This window comes from Gossypium arboreum, chromosome 8 (genome assembly GCF_025698485.1).
Source record: "Gossypium arboreum isolate Shixiya-1 chromosome 8, ASM2569848v2, whole genome shotgun sequence".
NCBI classification, from domain to species: domain Eukaryota; kingdom Viridiplantae; phylum Streptophyta; class Magnoliopsida; order Malvales; family Malvaceae; genus Gossypium; species Gossypium arboreum.
In genome coordinates, this window is record NC_069077.1 from 84,791,705 (window position 1) to 84,815,074 (window position 23,370).

A 23,370-nucleotide genomic window follows, 5' to 3' on the forward strand; every position below is an offset into this window, starting at 1 on the left:
ACCAATCCAGATACGGTCTGAAGATCTAATTCATCAAATCCATGAAAACAGTCGGTGCATTAGTGAGTCTGAAAGGCATAACCAAAAACTAATAGTGTCCGTACCTCGTTCAGAAAGGAGCCTTTGGTACATCTGAATCTTTAACTCGCAACTGATAGTAGCCTGATAATAAATGTATCTTCGAAAACACTGTAGCCCATTTCAGTTGATCAAACAGATCATCAATCTGTGGCAACGTATACCTATTCTTTATAGTCACCTTATTAAGCTGTCTATAATCAATGCACATTCTCAAAGTTCCGTCTTTCTTTTTCACAAACAACACAGGAGCACCCCACAGAGAGAAATTCAGTCGTGCAAAACCTCTATCTGTCAATTCTTGCAACTGAGCTTTCAATTCTTTTAATTCTGTAGGTGCCATTCTGTACGGAGCTATGGATATCGGAGTCGTCCTAGGCATTAACTCAATACCAAACTCTACTTTTTGAATAGGTGGCAAACCCGGTAATTCTTCAGGAAATACATCTGGATACTCACATACAACAGGTACTGATTCAATGTTTCTCTCAGCCATTTCACTGTCAAGCACGTAGGAAAAATAAGCTTCACACCCTTTTCTCACATATTTCTGAGCTAGCATCGAAGAAATTATTGCTAGTAAACCATACAAATCACTAGATTCAATCCGAATAACCTCATCATTCTGACACCGTATATCAATAGTCTTTCTTTTGCAGTTTACAACAACATCATGTAAAGTCAAGTAGTCCATACCCAGAATTATGTCGAACTCATCAAACGGCAGCAACATCAAATCAGTCAGAAAGCACAAATCTCGAACCATCAAGGGACAATTCTTACACACTTTGTCAACCATAACACACCGGCCCAACGGGTTTGACACTCTAATCACAAACTCAGCAGACTCAACAGGCAGAGTCTTGCTGAGTACAAATGTCTCACACACATAAGAATGAATAGAACCATGATCAATTAATGCAATTACATTAGTATCATAAAGAGTGAATGTACCAGTAATGCAACACCCCTAACCCGTATCTGTCACCGGAATAGGGTTACAAGGCATTACTAAATGAAAGCATAGTTCCAAACATTATCATATTAAATCAAGTCATAATCACATATATTTAGCTACCGTATTACATATGCGAATCATACGTTCACTGCAATCCACGATTTAAATCACATTAATGCTTATGAATTAATCCAAAATCTAATCATAATTTATTATCATTCACCACATAGATTAAATGAAACATAATCCAAGATATATATATACATATCGAAAACAATTCAATATATATATACAGAACATATAGCATATCAATAATTTTATTATGGAATATTATATCTATAATTTTTTTTATTCTTTAGTAAGTCATGTATATACATAAGTTATTCATCAATTGAACTAATTTTCATTACTAACCTTTTCTTTCATTTATGCGGCTTTAATGTGTTAATCTATTTGTAAATTCATGTATTAACATATTCATACAACTTAATAACAAACACTCGGTTATAAATATCTCATTTCAATTCTATGTCTACTTGGCCAACTCAATACATTTATGCATATTTAATAGTTTATAAATATCTAACAAATTTTACATTGCCATTCGCATGTACATATCAACCATATTATAAGCACATATATGTAGATATGTAGACTTACATCAACAAGCCATGTTCAATTACTTAAATGTATTTATCCAATGTCATTTAGCCAATCACCTTATAAAAACTATTTTCATCTATTAACATATAATTTATTAAAAACTTCATCAATCTAATATAAATATATATAACTTCCTTAAGTGTCGAATCACATATATCTCATAAATATTATTCATGCTGTACGTCATATGACCGAAAGCTATTTCTTTAATCTTATTCAAACACAACCATGTAAAAAACTTAACTATTAGTATCATACTTTATTCTTAACTGTCCAACTTATCCGAACTAACTAACATGCTATAAATAAAATATATATATCATGACTGTTTGCAAGCCATTTGCAATACTTACATCGCTAAACACATGTACTACACATAACATGATATATATAACATTATAACCGAAACAATTTAGACCATAACCAAAACAAAACCATACCAATTATCAATTTCAATAAATACATATAAAGCTTTTATTCCTTATAGCCGAATTTACTACCTAACACCATATGCACATCTAAGTTTCCTTTAGGAATTTACCAACAATTAATCTCACTTAACATTCTAGTCAAGAACACATAAGGCCGAACTTAATCATGTTAAACAGATCATTTTCAAAGCATTTAGTACTTGTCATGAATATTATAACTTCACAACACATAACTATAAAACTAAATTAAACATAACTCATACTCACCATGGCCGGATACAAAAATTAAAGACTAGCCATTTTCACATGGCTTACATACATAACCAACATTCAACACTTCAAAGATAAATTTCAGCCTATACATGCCATAATTTAAGTTTAGCTAAAAAGGTACCAAAACAGTAGATAGTGTGATGAGCTTAGCTGACAATCTCCAAGCTTGTAGCTTTAAAAATCTATAAAACAGAATAATATAATACACAAAGTAAGCTACCACAGCTTAGTAAGTCATAAGCAGATAAACAACTTAATAACATATATAAATTGATTGAGCTTGCCTGATTATATTATCATTATCAATGCTTAATCTTAAATCTACAAATAAGATAAAATACTACATTCTCATGCACAATACTACCTTAACCGAATATCAATCGACTTTCTAAGTTAAATTGCCATTATGTAATCAAATTCACAAGTATACATATTTATATAAGCTCAAGAATCTAATTATAACAACACGTACATAAACTACTTTCATGGCCAAGTATACATTGTTACATATAAATGCATATCCAAGAATCATTTCCATAATATTCACACCATTTGTTCAAAACTGAATACGCTTATTTAAATCATGGAAGTTTATTCTTTATATCATGTATAAACTTGATTATCAAACAAGTCACATACTTACCTTATAATTGATAAGTAACAAGCTAAATCATACCTGTTCCTTTTTGCTTATTTAACACATCCAATCACAATTTCCCTCTGGCTGATGAAACATTCGAAATTGGATAGGACACTCAGATAATTACATAAATCATACAATGCCAATGTCCCAGACGTGGTATTACAGGTAGTCACATATCGATGCCACTGTCCCAGACAGAGTCTTACTCGTAAACACATATCGGGATCCCATATCGATGCCATGGTCTTACTCGCACACATGTATCAGAATTCTATGTCAAGACATATGTAAGGTTCATACGGGGCTTTCGGACATCGTAACTCGGTCGAAACCAATTTAGAGATATAGTAACCAAGCTTGATCATATTTAGATATAGCTTATATATGTTCATACAATCTTAACGGCATATAATATTAACATTTAACTACAATTAAATATGTCTATTTGCTTATAAACTTACCTCGGATGTCGTAAAATAGGACGGGGCTGCTAGTCGATAACTTTCATTTTTTCCAGGTCCAAATTTGATTTCTTTGGTTCTTGATCTAAACATATTCAAATTAAGCTCATTCAAACATATTTTCATTCAATTTAGTCCAAAAACACATAAATGGGAAAATTACCATTTTACCCTGGCATTTACAATTTTTACAATTTAGTCCCTATTGCGCAAAATATAAAATACACAAAATTTCAAAGCACCTATGTTAGGCCGAATGGTACCCATGCCTACAAAAGCCCATATATTTTATTAATTTTACATTTTAGTCCCTCAAATTATTATTTTTGCAATTTAGTCTTAATTACTCAAAATCATCAAAAACTCCAATACAAAACATGTTAATCTAAAACATATCTTTCATTTTTCATCATCAAACAACAAAAATCACAAACTAATCAACAATGGCACAATTCAAAATATTCATCAAAATAAAAAATTAAAGCTTGGGTTTTCTAGTACTCGAAGCAACGATCTCAAAAACGTAAAAATTTTCAAAAACCGACTAAGAACGAACCTTGAATCAAGATGAAAAAGATGGCTGAACCTAGCTCTTGTTCTTTCTTTTTTTTTTCTTTTGTTTATAATCAGTGCAAGAAAAAAGAAAAATAATGTGATTATAGTTTATTTTTTTATGATATATTAACATATATATTAACTTATTACTATTTTACCTAATTACCCTTTATGAAATACTAACAATATTATATAACATATGTCCATTACCGTCCAACATCATGTTAATGGAATAATTTCATCATAAAGACTCCAAATTAGAAAAACATTAGTAATTCAGCCCTTATACAAGTTACCACTTAATTTTTATTTTACGCGATTAAGTCCTTTTATTTAATCGGACACCTAAATGACAAAATTAAATCACGAAAATTTCACAGATATGAATTAACACAAAATAAACACAAATAATAATTTTAAAATATTTTTTCGACTTGAATTTTTGGTCTCGAAGCCACCGTTCCGGTTAAGGTCTAAATCGGGCTGTTACAACTCTCTCCCCTTAGGGATTTGCGTCCCCGAAAATATTATCAGTGAATAGGTTCAGATAACATTCTTTCATTGTATCCTCTAGCTCCCATGTTTCTTCTTCAACACGGTGTTTATGCCACAATACTTTAACTAACAGAATCTTCTTATTTTGTAACTCTTTAATCTCGTGAGCCAGAATACGAATCGCTTCTTCCTCATATGTCATATCAGGCTTAATCTCAACCTCAGTCAAAAAAATCACATGTGAAGGATCATACCGATATCTATGAAGCATTAAAACATGGAATACATTGTGGATCTTTTCTAACTCAAGTAGCAACAATAGTCTATAAGGAATTGGCCCGATACGCTCTATTATCTCATACGACCAATAAACCTCAGACTCAATTTTCCTTCACGACCAAATCTGAGTATTTTCTTCCACGGTGAGACTTTCAAGAAAACTTTATCTCTGATCTGAAACTCTATATCTCTACGTTTCAAGTCCACATAAGAATTCTGATGATCTGATGCTGCTTTTAAACTTTCACGGATCACTTTCACTTTCTGTTCAGTTTCTCTGATTAAATCGACCCCGTGTATCTTTTTTTCATTGAGCTCAGTCCAGTATAACGGTGTACGACAGTTACGGCTGTACAAAGCCTCATAAGGTTCCATTTGGATACTCAATTCAAAACTATTCTTGTATGCAAATTCAATCAGAGGTAGGTATCGTTCCCATATACCTTCAAACTCGAGAATGCAATATCTTAACATATCCTCAAGTATCTGAATAATTCGCTCAGACTGGCCATCTGTTTGCGAATAGAAAGTAGTATTAAAATGTAATTTCATACCTAGTGTATATTGTAGTTTTTTCCAAAACCGTGATATGTAAACCTCGGATCTCTATTCGAAACAATAGATATAGGCACACCATGTAATCTCACAATCTGAGAAACATGCAATTCAGCCAGCTTATCAAGTGAGTAGTCTATACGTATCAGAACAAAATGAGCCGATTTAGTCAATCTATCAACAACAACCTAGATTGCATCTTTCTTGCTCGGTGTCAACAGTAAACCAGATACAAAATCCATCATGACTCTATCCCACTTTCACCCAGGTATCATGATAGGCTGAAGTAATCCTGAATGTACCTGATGTTCAGCTTTTACTTGTTGACAGACTAAACATCTTGCAACAAAGTCAGAAATGTCTTGTTTCATTACATACCACCAGTAAAGCTATTTTAGATCATTATACATTTTTGTACTTCCTAGATGAACAGATAACCGACTACTATGAGCTTCATTCAAAATCATCTGAATCAACTCTTAATTCCTCGAAATGCATATTCGATCTCTGAATCTCAAACTGTCATCAGCATCAACTCTGAATTCTGAATTTGCATTTGTCTCAGACTGAGCTCGTTTTGTGATCAACTCATTATCAACCTTCTGGGCATCACAAATTTCTTGAATAAATAAAGGTCTTGCTTTTTAGTTCAGCTACTATCGAACCATCATCAATCATAGCCAAATTCGCATTCATTACAGGTAAAGCAAATAGTGATTTTCCACTTAAAGCATCAGCAACAACATTAGCCTTTCCCGGGTGGTAGTCAATCACAAGCTCGTAATCTTTTAACAATTCTAGCCATTGGAAACACAAAAATTTATATACTTTTTCATACCCAATTTTACTTAAATTCATGCAAATCCAGTTAAATTCTTGTCAAAAAATAATTAAATATTATAACATAATTAAATCATGTTAAAAATATGAACATGGCGAATTTATTTAATTTTATACTTAATTTTGACTATTTTCGACAGATTCGCGCAAAGGTCGAAAATTGGCTCGACTGACACTGCTGAAAGCACAAAACTGAGAAGCAATTTGAAGTATCAAGGCACTTTAATTTCCAGCCTAAGACGGTCCAGAAATGTGTATTAATTCATAATTTAATTCATTTTAATTTATTCCCTATTTAATGTGGGTTAAATAAATTATTTTTAATTAATTATGGAGAAAGGGTCCAGTTGAACTGTATTGGTCGGGCCAAATTGAGTGAACCGAACCAGCCACTAAATGGGCAGCCCAGAACCGTCCATATGCTGACCCAAATCAGCATTTTAGCTGATTAAATATGCTTTCAAAAAGGACCTCAAAAGACTTCTAAATCGCATTCAAACCCCACCTTAAATTATGGCTTTGTAGATTTGCCCCAAGCTTAAAATAGCAAAGTTGAAACTCTCAACTTTACCATGTGTATGGCCGGCCAAGGGAGGTCACTTTGGCTGCTGGAATTTTCTATTTTTAGCAGCCACAATCAGCTATAGAAGCCACTCCTTGCTGATCATTCAAAGCATCACTCACTTCACATCATTCTCTCATTCTCTATCTCACTTTTCTCTCATTTTTTTCCCATTCCATTCCCTCTTGTTCAAGTGTCGATTTCTTCTCTTGAGAAAGAGGCTTCTATCAGCCATTTTGGAGCAGCAATTAGGTGTTAATAAGCCACCTTGATAGCCAAGGCCAATGAAGAACGAAGAACGGAGCAACTAGTCAAGCCACGGAGAAACACCGAATTTGCCTTTTGTTCCCTAACTCTTTAATTTTTGTTATTGTTTTGAAGAACATGTTTATGAATATTTATGCTATTGAATTGGTTATTTTAATCAATTCTACTTAAATTATGTTTGTGTTGGGTTGATTATATTCTGCCTGCTTAAATTGTTAAAATGATGTTTATGCTGTTATAAGCCTCGGTAAGATGCTTGATTAAGTAAAACCATGCCTAAGTTATTGTTGCATTACGACTGTGAGGTAACTAATGAATTAATTATTTAAACGGATTGAAATTGTAATTAATTGACACAGTACTTAATCAGTGCATGCTCATTCTTCTAAGGTAGTTGAAGGGTAAATTAGCAATGTATCTGGCGATATTATTGCCTTGCATAACTTGCAAGATTATTGTGATTAAATTGTTTCAAGGTAGGGATGCCTTGTTACTTCACAAAGTCTTTTATATGCTTATTAGATTTAATTAATCATTTGAATAGACATAGGGATATGCAAGAGATTGGTTCAATTTAATGAGTATGTATGTGCAATAGCATTTTTGCTTGCTAGAATCTATTTAGTCGATTGAATTGACATAGGGATATGTCAAGAGATGAATGGATTTTTGTATGTAAGTTTGTTCATGAGTTAGCAAATTCCGGGTTCTTTGTGAATTTATTAAATAAAGTATAAACATGAGTTTAATAATTCTGAGTTCAAGAAATATAATTAATCTAACACAATTATGTTACATTGATTAAATCTTATTTGAAATTGTGCATTGGTACTCCTTTGTTATTTTTAATTATTCACTTAGTTTTTAAACAAATTTTGACCACCTTTTAAAACCAAATTATTTTTACCTCACCAAAGTGTTTTACAATTAATTTCAGAAATAATTCTTTTACAACCCCTGTGGCTACGATAACTCAACATTTACTTGTCACTTTATTAATTGTTACGATTGTGTACACTTGCACATTTTTCCGTCGTTCCAAGTTTTTGGCGCTGTTGCCGGGGATCGTTTCAAAAATTCATTATTTGTGAATTTGTTAGTTTTACATTTTGGTTTATTTTTCAGTTTAATTTTTAACTTAATTAATTTTTCTGTGATTATTTCAGGTGTTTATGAGTATTAACCAAATTAATGACCTACTCCCTATAGACCCTAAGATTGAACGAACTTTTCGATAGCGACGAAGACAAGTTAACCAAAGAAGGACTGAAGGAATGAATTTTGAGAATATGAATCAAGGAAATGGAGCAAACCTTGCTCAAAATCCTATCCTTATTGCTGATGATAGGGATAGAGCCTTGAGACAGTATGCAGTGCCTGTTTTTAATGATATTAATCTGGGTATTAGGAGACCCGAAATCGAGGCACAACAATTTGAGCTGAAGCAGTCATGTTCCAAATGCTTCAAACAGTGGGCGAATTCAGTGGAATGCCTATAGAAGATCCTTATCTTCATTTAAGACTATTTATGGAGGTGAGTGACTCTTTCAAATTAGCTGGAGTTTCCAAAGATGCATGGTGATTGAAGCTGTTCTCGTACTCACTAAGGGACAGAGCTCGAGCTTGGTTGAATTCATTGCCACCAAACTCAATTTCTACATGGCAAGAGTTAGACAAAAGATTCCTTATAAAGTATTTCCTGCCTAGTAAGAATGCTAAGTTAAGGAACGAGATCATTGCTTTCCAACAAATAGATGATGAGTCCTTGTATGAGGAATGGGAACAATACAAAGAGCTATTACGGAAATGCCCTCATCATGGAATCCCACATTGCATCCAAATTGAGACATTTTATAATGGTCTTAATGCTCACACGAGGATGGTAGTGGAAGCTTCTACTAACAGTGCTCTCCTTTTTAAGTCCTATAATAAGGCTTACAAAATAATCGAGAGGATCACCAGTAACAATTATCAATGGCAAACCAATCTAGCCGCATCAGGAAGACGAGTCGCTGGAATACATGAAGTGGACGCTCTCACTTCACTTGCATCTCAGGTATCTTCAATATTCTCAATGCTTAAGAATCTTACCACTAATGGGTCTAACAGTTTTACAGCCTAACCACCTCACCAATTTGAGAGTATAGCTTGTGTTTATTGTGGGGAGGGACATTTGTTCGAAGAATGTCCATCAAACCCTGAATTCGTATATTACATGGGTAACCAGGACCAAAACTGAGGAAGGCAAGGACTGTAATCCAACTTCTATAACCCATCGTGGTGAAACCACTCGAATTTTTCCTAGAGCAAACAAAGGGCTGGAACCAGTAACAACTACGGTCAACCTAGATTGACTCAGCCGCCTAGTTTTTCTCAACAAGTTCAGAAACCAGCTCAGGCCGAATCATCCAATAGCTTAGAGAATTTATTGATGGCATACATGGAAAAAAATGATGCCACTCTAAGGAATTTGGAAAATCAAGTGGGCCAACTGGCTACTGAACTCAGGAACAGACCACAAGGTGCTTTACCTAGTGATACGGAGAATTCGAGGAATTCGAGGAAGGAGCATTGCAAAGCGTTGACATTGAGGAGCGAAAAACAATAGAGCCCAACACTATCGAAGCTGAAAAGGATTCAGCTGATGCTCAAGACTTAGAGGAAGTTCAACTGAGTGTTGAAATTCCAGTTGCACAAGAACCAGAATCTGAAAAACCCGACAAGGTAATTCTAGAACCAGCTAATTCTGATCAACTAACAGCTCCGTTAGATGCAGAATTACCGCAAAAAATGAATCAAACAATTCTAATAAAGAAACCACCACCACCCTCCCCTCAAAGACTTCAGAAGTAGATGCAGGAAATTTAATTCAAGAAATTTCTAGACGTACTGAAACAACTTCACATCAACGTCCCGTTGGTTGAAGCACTTGAACAAATGCTGAACTACGTCAAGTTTATGAAGGATATCTTGTCCAAAAAATGAAGACTTGGAGAATTTGAGACGGTAGCTTTGACGAAGGAATACAGCTCATATCTTCAAGACAAACTACCCCCAAAGCTGAAGGATCCTAGATGTTTTACAATACCTTACAACATTGGAGCAACATATTGTGGTAAGGCTTTATGCGACTTAGGTGCTAGTATTAACTTGATGCCTATGTCAATATTTAAAAAGTTGGGTATAGGTGAAGTTAGACCTACTACGGTTACACTTCAGCTAGCAGATCAATCCTTAGCACATCTAGAAGGAAAAATCGAGGCCGTATTGGTACGTGTAGATAAATTTATCTTCCCTGCTGATTTTGTTATCCTAGACTTTGAAGCAGACAAAGAAGTGTCGATTATCCTAGGAAGACCATTCTTAGCAACCGGAAGGACCCTTATTGATGTGCAGAAGGGCTAGCTTACGATGCGTGTTCAGGATGATCAGGTAACATTTAATGTTTTTAAGTCTATGCGATTTCTTGACACAATTGATGATTGTTCTATAGTATCCGACTTAGAGGATTCATTAGTGGAAAAGGAGCTCAACTATGTTGAGGATCCGTTGGAACAAATTTTGACATCAGATCCTCCAAATGATGAAGAGGAGGATGAATTCTTAGCTTTGTTAGAAGTTAATCAAAGGGGATTTAATCCACAATCCCGTTTTGAATATTTGGAGTTAGAATAGAGGGAGTATGCCCAACCAAAAGCGTCAATTGAGGAACCACCTAAATTAGAACTCAAGGTATTACCTTCATATTAAAAATGCGTTTATTTAGGTAACGCTTCTACTTTGTCTGTGATTGTTTCAGTAGAATTAACTACTCAGCAAGAATAGAAACTCACCTTGGTGTTGAAACAATTCAAGAAGGTCATCGAATGCACCATAGTTGATATCCGTGGTATTAGTCCATGTGACAGCCCAAAATTGACCCTAGTCGGAATGTGGTTTCGGGACCACAAAACCGAGGCATAAAAATAATTAAAAATTTATTTTGATGCCTATGATATGTGTAAAATTGTGTATGACATTTTGATGTTTCAATTTAGAATTATAAATGTGAATTTCACTAGAAAGGACCTAGTAGTAAACTTTGAAAGTATGATGGGGAAATGTGTGATGACTAGTTGAGCATGCATGCAAAAATAAAGGGATTTGCATGTCAAATTTCCCCAAGGATGGTATAGTGGCGGCCATGACAAGGGAATATGGGCAAGGAAGACATGTTATGACATGTTTTGTTAATGCATGATGTGATAAATGATAAAAAATTAAGCATGTAGGAAGAGAAACAAAAAATCAAAATTTGCTCATCCTTCCCCCTTTTGCCGTGAGTGAAAGAGAAGCAAAGAAAAAATTTTGTTCACCTATTTTTCTCTTCTTTGGCCGAAAATACTAAGGAAGAAGGAAGGATTTTTGCTTCATTTTCTTTGTTTAGAAGAGATCTAGAAGGAAATTTGGCTAAACTTGCAACAAGAGTAAGCTCAAGAGCTTAGAGGGCCACAATTGGACAAGGGGAAGGAGAAAGTGATCGAATAGCCGAAAAAGCCGTTCGACAACATCCGAGGTAAGTCCTCAAGAAGTGACCCTACTTGAATTATGTGAAATAAAGTATGGATGTGTATTGATTATTGATTATGTATGCATGAGTATTTGAATTCTACGGGCTAAGTCCGAAGGCGAATATGCTTGTGACTATAATTGCGTTTGAGCCTTAGTAACGAAAATGAATTATGTATGTCCAATGATAATTGATGTATGTGTTCATGGGAAATTGAATGATATCCGGGCTAAATCTCAAGACAATTATGCTGAAATTAATCCGGTTAAGACCGAAGGCAATTGTGCTAGTGGCTACATCCGGCTAAGACCCAAAGGCATTCGTGCGAGACATTCTATCCGGGCTAAGACCCGAAGGCATTTGTGCACATGGTTATATCCGGTTATGTTCCGAAGAATCTTGGGCTGGAGGTGAGTGTTGGTTGCTGTAATAAATTCAATGAGTACACTCAAAAGCCCAAAGAATGAGGAATGCGTTTATATGTGCATTGGAAAGTCGACATGTTTGAGCAACATTCGCTCAATCGACTAATGAACTTCAGTTATTGAATTGATTGATACTTTGTGAAATTATATAATGATGAAGTGTGAAGTAAGAATGTGTATTAATGAAATGATGCATTTGGTTATGTGAATGTATTGCTGTAATTAGAGTTGATTATATTCCTTGAGACTTACTAAGCATAAAAATGCTTACCCCGTTGCTTTGGCTCTCAGTTTTCTAGATTTCGCTCGAAGCAATCGGATTTGGGATCGTTGAAGTCGAAGTCATCCACACTATCAAGCCTCCATTTTGGTATAAATTTTTGGTTGAACTTGAGATGGCATGTATAGGACTACCCTTGTTTGTTAAATATGTTGTGATGTAAGTATGTACGGCCATGCGAAAATGGCTCAAAAGGAAACATGAACTTAGAATAATTGTGGTTTGTATGTATATATTTGGTGTCATGATGTGGCTATGGCTTGGAAATGGGAATGTTGGTCATATGATCAGCCATTGGCATGGTTAAAATGATCATATATGAACCTATGTATGGCAAGACTAGTTGGTTCATGGAGACTACCAAATAGGTAAGACCTACCTTAAAACAGATGCTGCCAGCTGCAGTGACGTGAATGTGAAAAATCACCAAAATTCGTAGGAATGGAATTAAATAGTGAATAAGCTATGTAAATAAACCTTGATGAGTCTATTTTTATATGGAAGAAACGAAATGGTCATAGGAGTTACATGTTAAGAGATATTAAAGCTATTGTGAGACAGGGCCAGAACAGTTTCTGGGTTCCCTGTCGCAACTTTAAAAATTTACTATAAATTATCCAAAAAGAATTAGGAGACATACCTTATATTTACAGATTCCATTTTGAGTCTAGTTTCATTAGGAACAAACGACACCAGCATTAAGGCCCTGTACAGAGAGATATTAAAGTTATACCGCGTGAAGGCAGAGCAGTCGATCCCTGTAACATGGGTGACTTTAACTAATAAACTGTACCAATTGGCCTGACCAAAAATCCTAGAAATAAATCCATGGATGGATATATGAGTCTAAATTCAGGGAAAATTTACGAAACCAGTTTCCGAGTTTTGAAACTCGAGATATGATTTTTAAGGCGACAGTGACGCAGTTTTCCAGCCTGACTGGAAATGTCAAATTGGTGGGCAAAACATGTGAACTTGGCTTGTTAACCCCTCGTGTCCGACACCGGCGATGGTCTCGGGTTTGGGGTGTTACAGTCCATCTGTATGCATGCACAAGATTATCCTGAAAGATGGCGAAAAATGGACAATTGATAGGCAACGAAAACTAAACCCCATTATGAAAGACGTGGTGAAAAAGGAGATTATCAAGTGGTTAGATGCGGGTATCATTTATCCCATCTCAGACAGTTCGTGGGTAAGTCCAGTCCAGTTCATGCCAAAGAAGGGAGGTATCACAGTCGTAGAGAATGATAATAACGAGTTGATACCAACTAGAACAGTTGTGGGATAAAGGATTTGCTTTGATTACCGAAAATTGAACAAGGCGACTAGGAAAGATCACTTTCCTTTGCCATTCTTGGATCAAATATTGGATAGACTCGCGGGGCGAGACTATTACTATTTTCTCAATGGATACTCGAGGTATAATCAGATTAAGTAGCACCAGAAGATCAGCACAAGACAACGTTCACCTGACCGTACGATACATTTGCTTTTAGACGCATGCCATTTGGTTTATGTAATGCACCTGCTACATTTCAAAGATGTATGATGTCCATTTTTACTGACATGGTTGAGAAGTACTTGGAAGTTTTTATGGATGACTTTTTAGTATTCTGTGATACTTATGATGATTGCTTAGCCAATCTAGCAAAGGTACTAAGGCGATGCGAAGAAACGAATCTAGTACTTAACTAGGAAAAGTGCCATTTCATGGTACGAGAAGGAATTGTTCTAGGGCATTGGATAACGAGACATGGAATCGAGGTAGATAAAGCAAAGGTAGATGTTATCGAGAAACTCCCACCTCCAACATCTGTAAAGGGTGTTAGGAGCTTTTTGGGCCACGACTGGTTCTATCGAAGATTTATCAAGGACTTCTCCAAAATTGCTAAACCCTTATGCAAATTATTGGAGAAGGACACGACGTTCATGTTCAATGATGAATGTTTAAAGGCTTTCAAATATTTGAAGAGTCGATTAGTTACGGCACCCATAATCGTCACACCAGACTAGGATTTGCCATTTGAATTAATGTGTGCTGAAAGCGACTTCGTAATAGGGGCTGTCATGGGCCAGCGAAGGAACAAAGTTTTTCATCCCATCTACTATGCAAGCCGAACTCTTATAGGAGCTCAATTGAACTATATGATAACAGAAAAAGAGCTACATATGATTGTATTGGCTTTTGACAAGTTTCAATCTTATCTTGTAGGTACGAAAGTAACTATTTATACAGACCACTCGGTAATTAAGTACTTACTTGCCAAGAAAGATGCTAAGCCGAGACTGATCCAGTAGGTACTTCTACTTCAAGAGTTCTATTTAGAAATTCAAGATCGGAAGGGAGTAGAAAACCAAGTAGCAGATCACTTGTCTAGATTGGAGCTGCAAGTAGGGAATTCACCTAGTATACCAATTCAGGAAACATTTCCAAATGAACACATACTGAAGGTAAGTGATGTCCATAGTACCCCTTGGTTTACTGATATTGCTAACTATTTATCTTGTGGTTTGGTGCCAATCGATAAGATGTATCAACAAAGGAGAAAGTTCTTTCACGATGTGAAGTACTATTTCTGGGAAGAGCCATATTTGTTTAAAAAGCGTGCAGATCAGATGATCAGGAGATGTGTGGAAGAAGATGAAGTACAAAAGATTTTATACCATTGTCACTCAACTTCGAGTGGGGGACATTTCGAAGGTACTCGTATGGCGGCCAAAGTATTGCAATCTAGATTCTTTTGGCCAACACTATTCAAGGATGCAAATGCGTACATAAAGAGCTGTGACCGATGTCAAAGGGTCGGAAATGTCACCAATAGAAATGAGATGCCTCGAACAAACATCATTGAGGTAGAATTGTTTTATGTATGGGGCATTGACTTTCTTGGTCCTTTCCCTTCGTCTTTTGGTCACAAGTATATATTGGTAGCAATAGACTATGTGTCCAAGTGGGTCGAGGCTGAAGCTTATCTGACAAACGATGCTAGGGTTGTAATTGAGTTCTTGAAGAAACACGTGTTCACAAGGTTTGGAACCCCAAGAGCTATCATTAGTGATGAAGTGTCCCACTTTGTGAACAAGTGGTTAAAATGGTTATTAGACAAGCACGGAGTGAAACACAAGGTTGCAACAACTTACCATCCGCAGACGAATGGGCAAGTTGAACTGGCAAATAAAAAAATCAAGGGCATACTTGAAAAAGTAGTTTGCCCAAACCGACATGATTGGTCCAAAAGGTTGGATGATGCTTTATGGGCTTACAGAATAACATACAAGACACCTTTAGGGATGTCACCTTATAGATTGGTCTTTGGGAAAGTATGTCATCTACCCTTAGAGTTAGAGCACAAGGCTTATTGGGCTCTTCGACAACTCAACTTGGATCCTAAGCTTGCTAAAGAGCAACGGATGCTCTAACTCAATGAGCTAGAGGAACTCCGGCTATTCTCCTACGAAAATGCCAAATTACTCAAGGAAAGACATAAGAAATGGCATGACAAGCACATTCGAGTTCGAGAATTTGATGCAAGTCAGCGAGTTTTGTTTTTTAATTCCAGACTAAAATTCTTTCCAGGTAAGCTAAAATCACGTTGGTCCGGTCCATTTACGACTCATCATGTCTATCCATACGGAGTTGTCGAGCTCCAATGTAAGGGAGGTAATTTTTGAGTTAACGCTCAGCGCCTGAAACACTATTGGGGAGATAAGATTGAACGGAATGAAATTCCGTTCATTTTATCGGATGTTTAAAATTTTCCTATGTTCCTTTTTAATAAATGATTTAGGGTATATTTTCAGGATTAGTATGGTTAAATAAATTCTGTCTAGGAGATTGGAACTTAAGCAGGACCGCTTGTGACCCCTCCAATCTTTCCTGGGAATTGATTTTAACATAATTTTCCTAAAAATTATTCTCTAAATAGAGATTTTAATCTTTGATTCTTCAAATAAAAAGGTCAATTTTGACCCGAGTTTTAAATTGCGACTCAATTTCAAATTTTCATTGAGTTTAGGGACTTAATTGAAGTATTTTTAAAATTTGGTTGCTCTTTTCATGAATAATAAAAATTAGATGTCTCTTTTTCTAAATATTTTGAAAGTCTTCTAGAATAAATGTTTTAGTTAAAAAAGTGAAAAATTGATAATTATTAATATATAATTATACCGTTATAATATATATTAATTATTATTAATTTTATGATTTTATTTGATAAGTTTTAATAAAGATAACAAGATGATAATCTTTAATATATAATTATATCTATTATAATTTATATATTAATCTTTATCAACTTAGCATAAAATTAGGATTTATTTTATTTTATCTTTGTTTAAATAAATTAAATAGCAATTAATATTTTAATATGCATATATCTAATTATTAATTGTTGTTATCTTTATATAGGGTTAGAACTTAGAATTTTTATTAATTAAACTGTTTTAAGAATTCTACTCTAATTCCTATTTCTCCCTCTATAAATACCACCCATCTTCCCATTCATCTAACACTTAAAACCCAAAGCACCAAAACACCAAAGTGCCGAAGCCCCTAGCAACAAAGACAGACAAGCAGGTTAGCTAGCACGCCATCACTCAAATCGCATGCACATCCCACGACACAACACGCGTTGCTCAAGTCGCTTGACCTCGGTGGCGCCAGGCCTTCAGCCATCGTGCGATACCTGCCCTCCGCACCATCTTGCATGCGCCCAAGTCCTACCTGCTGCCGAACACCCGTGTTGCTGATTGCTGCCAGCCTTGCTGCGCATCACTGCTCCCACACGCACCACGCCCGCACACCCTAGCTGTTTGTGTGGCACTCTTCATTCATTGACCTTAAGCCACAAACCCTCAACCCTCCTTTTTCTTCATTATTACTATTACTTTCTAGAAAAAGGTGGTTAAACATGCCTCACAAGAGAACTTGTGCTTCCGCTCAAATTGATGAAACACAAAATAAATTCCACTGTGAAGATGCCAAAGTGAGATACGAAAGTATCTTCAAAAATCAACAAATGCATCCAGAAAAAGGCTTTACATTAAAGGAGAACAACTACCGAGACTTTATGTCACGTATTCGTCAAGTTGCTGAAACCCTCAATTGGGAGATGTTTTGTGAAAAGAGACCTAGTGTGGACAAGGAGCTAGTTCATGAGTTCTATGACTTCAAGCGATATGACAGAAGTTCTAGTTCACGGAATCAAGGTACTGATAAATTCAAATGTTATTAATGAGTTATTTGAATTACCAGATTTCGAAAACGACAAATATTCCACATTGATGACCAATATCAAGCCTGAAAATTTGCAAGAAATTCTCGAGGAACTGACAGTTCAGGGTTCTACATGGACTGTGTCAAAACAAGGAATCCACACTTGCCGAAGAGAATATTTGATGCCACTCGCGAAGGTATGGTTTTACGTCATCCGATTCAGCCTTATGCCTAGCTCACATGGGACTACAATCTCATTAAAGTGAATGGTCTTATTGTACTCGATTCTAACTGGTAAGGCCATTGATGTGGGGAAGATCATCTTGACGTAGATACGGAATTGTGCCATTAAACGCTCTGACCCTGTTCATTTCCCCTATACAATAACAATTCTATGCTTGAAAGCTAAAATTCTCGTAAATGTAAGGAAGATAGGGTATAGCCAAGGCACTGTCATAGATTGGGACCTCTACCGAGTAGCTGGAGACTTAGTTCTACAGCAACGAGTTGAAGTAAGTGAGGAACCGAAGGACCCTAATGAAGAAGAAGATCCTAGGATGCAATCATTTGAAGTCCTTCATAAAGTAGAATCAGTGGAGCCAGAAGCTGAACCTGATGCTGAAACTTCAATGTTTAGAGCTCAACCGCCTAGCCCAGACCTTCGAGATGAGCTATCAAAATTGATGGACTTAATGCAAAATATGCAATGGCAGCAACAAGCCTACTGGAGATACTCAAAAATAAGGGATGACTCGATGAGAAGTGCTTTTAAGAAAATATACAATGACCCGTTTATTTTTGTGCCTGAGTTTCCAGATTTTAGATTTGAACCATGGAGTCCATTATCAAAGAAGGAGCAAAGCGATTCATTCAAAGGAGATAGTGATGGAGCAAAAGATGAGTCAAATTTGGAAGGGTCTGCGAATAAATAAAGGGGGGTCTTGACTTTATTTTATTTCTGTTCTTAGGTCATTTTAGGATTAAGTTTAATTAGGAATATTTTATTTTTTGCATAATAAAAAAAAGTGAGGAAAATCACTAATAAAATGTGAACAAGTCACAAAGTATAAAGTGTGGCAATGGATATATACATGTTTAGGATTGGATTTAGAAAGAGCTTGGTACTTAAGCAGTCAAATTGACTCACCTCGTCTTTTCTAAAATCCTACCTGGTGTATAGTATCTGTTCACTTTAAACAATGAGGACATTGTTCATTTTAAGTTGGGGGACCGAAAATTTGAATTATTTCTACTCAGAGTAAAATTTTTCTTTTAATTATGATTAGGATATATTTTGTTCAAAACTTTGAGTTTTGTTAAGTATGCTCAATTTGAGTATGAATAAAGTTCTATTATTTCAATAAATTATTATGTGAGTTTAATAATGACATGAATGTACTTTTAATAAAGCATGTAAGTTCGTAGTATAAAATTTTTAGTTCTTTAGGAAAGTTAGGTATGCATGAAAGTTTAAGTCTTTAGAATTGACTTAGTAGTTTCTTGATGTGAAATCCTAGGGAGCATGGAACATTGGAAATGATTTAGGCAACTATTGTTTGGACTGTTTAAGCCTTTCAAGCCCACCATGGTAAAATTTTATCCTTTGAAACCCAACTTTGAGACTATATGGCCTAATTTTATTTCGACCCTTACAATAATTAGTCATTACTTTTCACTTAATGATCTTAAAATTGTCCCAAACACTAGACTCAGTAATATTCAAGATGTACTTCGAAAATAAGTTTGGGGGAGTTGAAAAGAAGTATCAATTGCTCAAGAATTGCAGTACACAAAGTAAGTGCTCGTGTTAATTTAAAAAAAAGAAAAGAAAAGAGAGCACATGTATTTGAAAAAGATGTACAAAAAAGCATATGAAAGTCAAGTTGGTGTATCGAAGGTAAAAATTCTAAAGGTTCAATTGACACTGAGTCTAGGGTTTCTTAAGCCAAAATTTATCCATCTTTCACCTACCCGTAGCCTAGCCATGTTACAACCTTGATGAAGACCTATTGATTCAAAGTCCTCATGCTACCTACATTAGTGGAGACAAATTGCTACGATCAACATATGAAGACATAAGTTAAGCTTAATGATTGCAGCTTAGTCTTGAATAAAGAAATAAAAATAAAATTGGTAAGGGTTAACATGTCTTTGTTACAAAACCATTTAGTCTAAATTTTTCTATTATAATAAGTTGTTGAATTTAATTAGAACAATATGTATACTTAAGTAGCATAACTATCAGATTTCTTGTCTTTGAGCATAAGTATTTTAAACTCATAATTTTGGGAAAAATGTTGCTCTGAAGGAATTTTTCAAAGGTGTTTCCAAGAGATTCTTTTCAAAATTTGGGCATTACTCGGGACGAGCAATGAATTGAGTTTGAGGGTGTGGAAACACAAAAATTTATATACTTTTTCATACCTAATTTTACTTAAATTCATGCAAATTCGGTTAAATTCTTGTCGAAAACTAATCAAGTATTATAAAATAATTAAATCATGTTAAAAATATGAACATGGTGAATTTATTTAATTTTATACTTAATTTTGATTAATTTTGACTATTTTTGATAGATTCGCGCAAAGGTCAAAAATTGGCTCGACTAACACTGCTAAAAGCACAAGATCGAGAATCAATTTGAAGTATCGAGGCACTTTAATTTCCAGCCTAAGACAGTCCAAAAATGTGTATTAATTCATAATTTAATTAATTTTAATTTATTCTCCATTTAATGTGGGTTAAATAAATTATTTTTAATTAATTATGGAGAAAGGGTCTAGTTGAACCGCATTGGTCGGGCCAAATTGAGTGAACCGAACCACCCACTAAATGGGCAGCCCAGAACCGTCCATTTGCTAACCCAAATCAGCATTTTATCTGATTAAATATGCTTGCAAAAAGGCCCTCAAAAGACTTCAAAATTTCATTCAAACCCCACCTTAAATTATGGCTTTGTAGATTTGCCCCAAGCTTAAAATAGTAAAGTTGAAACTCTCAACTTTTCCATGTGTGTGGCCGACCAAGGGAGGTCTCTTTGGCTGCTGGAATTTGCTATTTTTAGCAGCCACAATCAGCTATAAAAGCCACCCCTTGCTGATCATTCAAAGCATCAGTCACTTCACATCATTCTCGCATTCCCTCTCTCACTTTTCTCTCATTTTTTCCCATTCCATTCCCTCTTGTTCAAGTGCCGATTTCTTCTCTTGGGAAAGAGGCTTCTATCATCTATTTTGGAGCAGAAATTAGGTGTTCATAAGCCACCTTGATAGCCAAGGCCAACGAAGAAGAACGGAGCAACTAGTCAAGCCACGGAGAAACATCGGATTTGCCTCTTGTTCCCTAACTCTTTAATTTTTGTTGTTGTTTTGACGAACATGTTTATGAATATTTATGCTATTGAATTGGTTATTTTAATCAGTTCAGCTTAAATTATGTTTGTGTTGGGTTGATTATATTCTACCTGCTTAAATTGTTAAAATGATGTTTATGCTGTTATAAGCCTCGGTAAGATGCTTGATTAAGTAAAACCATGCCTAAGTTATTCTTGCATTGCGACTGTGAGGTAACTAATGAATTAATTATTTAAACGAATTGAAATTGTAATTAATTGACACAGTACTTAATCAGTGCATGTTTATTCTTCTACGGTAGCTAAAGGGTAAATTAGCAATGTATTTGGCGATATTATTGCCTTGCATAACTTGCAAGATTATTGTGATTAAATTGTTTCAAGGTAGGGATGCCTTGTTACTTCACAAAGTCTTTTATATGCTTATTAGATTTAATTAATTGTTTGAATTGACATAGGGATATGCAAGAGATTGGTTCAATTTAATGAGTATGTATGTGCAATAGCATGTTTGCTTGCTAGACTATGTTTAGTCGGTTGAATTGAAATAGGGATATGTCAAGAGATGAATGGATTTTTGTATGTAAGTTTGTTCATAAGTTAGCAAATTACCGGGTTGCTGTGAATTTATTCGTAATAGTATAAACATGAGTTTAATAATTTTGAGTTCAAGAAATATAATTAATCCAACACAGTAAAGCCCTCGTACCCGAGTGTGACAGCCCAAAATTGACCCTAGTCGGAAGGTGGTCTCGGGACCACAAAAACCGAGGCATAAAAATAATTTAAAATTTATTTCGATGCCTATAATATGTGTGTATTCGTGTATGACATTTTTTTGATGATTGGTTTAGTGTTATAAAGGTGAATTTCACTAGAAAGGACCTAGTAGTGAACTTTGAAAGTATGATGGGGAAATGTGTGATGACTAATTAAAGCATGCATGCAAAATAATGGACTTGCATGTCAAATTCCCCTTTTATAGGTGGTGGCGGCCATGACAAGGGGATGGGCTAAACATGTCATGAAACATGTTTTGTTGGTGCATTAGGGTGAAATAATAAACAAAGGTGTATGGGTGATAAAAAATGAAAAAAATGTGTGTGAGTGTGGTAATCCTCCCCTTGCCGTGAGTTGAGAAAGAGGAAGAAAAAATTTTGTTGTGTTCATCCTTTCTCATCCTTTTGGCCGAAAATCATAAGGGAAGAAAGAGGATTTTTGCTTCATGCTTGGTTTAGAAGAGATCTAGAAGGTGATTTGGCTAAACGGCATCAAGATTAAGGTATGTATGAGGTTGTGTTAGGAGTTTCATGCATGTTTTGGTTGCTAACTTGATGTGCATGTTAGCCATGGCTCAAATCTTTGTTATGCCATGGAAATGGTATTTGGCCAAAGTTGTTATGGTGATAAAGCCATTGCATGCTAAGTGTGAAGCTTGATGATGATGCATGCAATGATGGATTGTCTACTCTTGAGTAAGATTTTGAGTTTTCTTTTTGTGTTTAACCATGATTGAAGTTGAAAGGAGCATGATTGTCATATTCGGCCATGATGCATTCATGAGCATGGTTCATGCTTCTTGCATGTTAGTTAAAATTTGTATTTTGGATGGCTATGGACACCTTGAAATTCGCCATGCTCATATATGTATATATATGTTTGCACATGATGTTTTGGCTATGAAGTAAGTGATGAATATATTGGTTTAAAGAAGAAGATGTTGAAGAATGCTTGTGAAATTGCAAGCACAATTGACCTAGCACACATATAAGTGCTTGATGCTATATTATAAGTTTTGAGCCATAATGTGCAAAGCATTAACTAGTAAAATGCATGCTGTTTTTGTGAGGTATTAAGTGCATAATTGGCCTCAACATGTACATGAATATTCGGCCTTGGGTAGCCTATTGAAGGCCTTAGCTTTTCCTTGATGCTCAAATAAATTGTATTGAATTGCTTGATGTAGTATAAAATGTGCATGACCATTGTGTATTCAAGCTAAAGAGTGGCCATATGACCATTTAAACTCCTTGTCATATTCGCCATAAGCAAGCACAATGAGGTTTTAATAAATTGAATTTGTTTGAATTAGCTCAAGAGCTAAGAGGGCCACAATTGGACAAGGGGAAGGAAAAAGTGATCGAATAGCCGAAAAAGCCGTTCGACAACATCCGAGGTAAGTCCTCAAGAAGTGACCTTACTTGAATTATGTGAGATGAAGTATGAATGTGTATGATTATTGATTTATGTGAGTATGAGAAATTGAATGATACCGGGCTAAGTCCCGGCGAATATGCTTGTGAATATATGTGCGTTTGAGCCTTTAGTGAAAATGAAATATGTATGTCCAATGATTATTGATGTATGTGTACATGAGAAATTGAATGATATCCGGGCTAAGCCCGAGGGCAATTATGCTGGAAATTATATCCGGGTTAAGACCGAAGGCAATTGTGCTAGTGGCTATATCCGGCTAAGACCAAGGC

The 23,370-nt window shown here is 35.3% G+C and overlaps 1 non-coding gene across 1 annotated transcript; it reads right to left on the reverse strand.

Annotated features, from left to right (window-relative positions):
• Positions 1–8,777: 8,777 nt before the first annotated feature.
• LOC128280227 (small nucleolar RNA R71) lies at positions 8,778–8,884 on the reverse strand. The gene has a single exon (XR_008270407.1). It is a non-coding gene; the product is annotated as a small nucleolar RNA R71 (small nucleolar RNA).
• Between the last annotated feature and the right edge of the window lie 14,486 nt (positions 8,885–23,370).